This window comes from Brassica oleracea, chromosome C2 (assembly GCF_000695525.1).
Source record: "Brassica oleracea var. oleracea cultivar TO1000 chromosome C2, BOL, whole genome shotgun sequence".
Lineage (NCBI taxonomy): Eukaryota > Viridiplantae > Streptophyta > Magnoliopsida > Brassicales > Brassicaceae > Brassica > Brassica oleracea.
This window is the reverse complement of record NC_027749.1, coordinates 18,827,852-18,829,146: the sequence shown is the minus strand read 5'-3', so window position 1 is coordinate 18,829,146 and position 1,295 is coordinate 18,827,852. Positions and strand designations below refer to the sequence as shown.

The window sequence follows — 1,295 nt, the reverse complement described above, 5'->3', positions numbered from 1 at the left end:
AGATGTGAGGTGGATTCTAGCGATCACACATATGCAATGGCAAACTTGTTAATCACACATGAGGGTAAGATTTATTGTTAATAATGCATCTCAAATAATAAAAAGAGGATATTAAAGATTGAAATTTAATCTATGCGTGTTTTTAATGTGTGTAGACAAAATTGTTCATGAAAATTATCATATGTGATGTTAAGAAATAAAAAAGTACTCAAATAGGAAACACATTATATGTATATTTACTTTGACCAGGAAATAATGTAAGAATATATATATGTATATTTAGTTTGACTAAAATATCATAAAGATTGGAATGCCATCAATGATTTTTATTTAATATTTCTAACAAAATTATTCAAGAGATAATTTATTTAATTTGGTAATAAGAAATAAATATAAAATTACTAATTATGTAAGACATTACTATAAGAATATATATGTCTTGACTTTGACTAGGACTTACATCTTTACTTTACCTATGAATTAAATATTACTTTCACTAAAAATTACACATTTGCGTTATATTTGCCTATAAATATAAGGCAATCCTAAAGATAGATCATCAGTTAAAACCTATTCTCTTCAATCATCTCAATTCCAAAAAATGAAGATCTCTTTCTCTTCTGTTCTCTTCGTACTCATGGTCGTTTTCATCATTTCTTCTTCAGGTGAATTTTTATTATTTGTTTAGAAAATTTCTCTACGAACAAAAACTTTGTTGTATACTTAAGTTAACTGAGAATTTTGTAAACGTAAATGTAAATGTTTGTTTTTGTTATACTTTTGTATGATTATAATTAATAGGAAACAAGAAAATGGTAGGAGAAGCAAAGGATTGTTTTCAAACGTGGACGTGTGAAGGAGAAAAAAAATGTAGAGATAAGTGCACGGCTGAATACAAAGGAATTGGAAGGTGTGATGATATCGTTGCTCCTATAGTTCCTCCCCAGTGTAATTGCTATTATCCTTGCTAATATCTCTATACGTACAGCAAATAATGATTTGTCTTATATGATAATATGTAAACTTTTTATCTGTTAAATCTTATGTGATTCAAAGAATAAATATATCTCAAAGGTGAAATCTATGATGTGTTTGTCTATAGTCTCTTGTCGTTTAATTTGATCTACTTACTCTTCCACAATCTTCAATCCTAATTGTTTAGTGTACTAATTCAACGTATTATCTGGAAAATCGAATCTGCTTGAGAAATAACTGTATGAATTATATCAAGCTTTTAAGCCAAATCAAACCAGAGAAAAAATAATATTGTTATTACTGATTTTATATTTTTTGAA

At 26.9% G+C, this 1,295-nt stretch overlaps 1 long non-coding RNA gene across 1 annotated transcript; it reads left to right on the top strand.

The window, feature by feature from the left end:
- The first annotated feature begins 549 nt into the window (after positions 1 to 549).
- Positions 550 to 1,080, top strand: LOC106326593. Its single transcript, XR_001267280.1, has 2 exons — positions 550 to 665; positions 802 to 1,080. It is a non-coding gene; the product is annotated as an uncharacterized LOC106326593 (long non-coding RNA).
- The last annotated feature ends 215 nt before the right edge of the window (positions 1,081 to 1,295 follow it).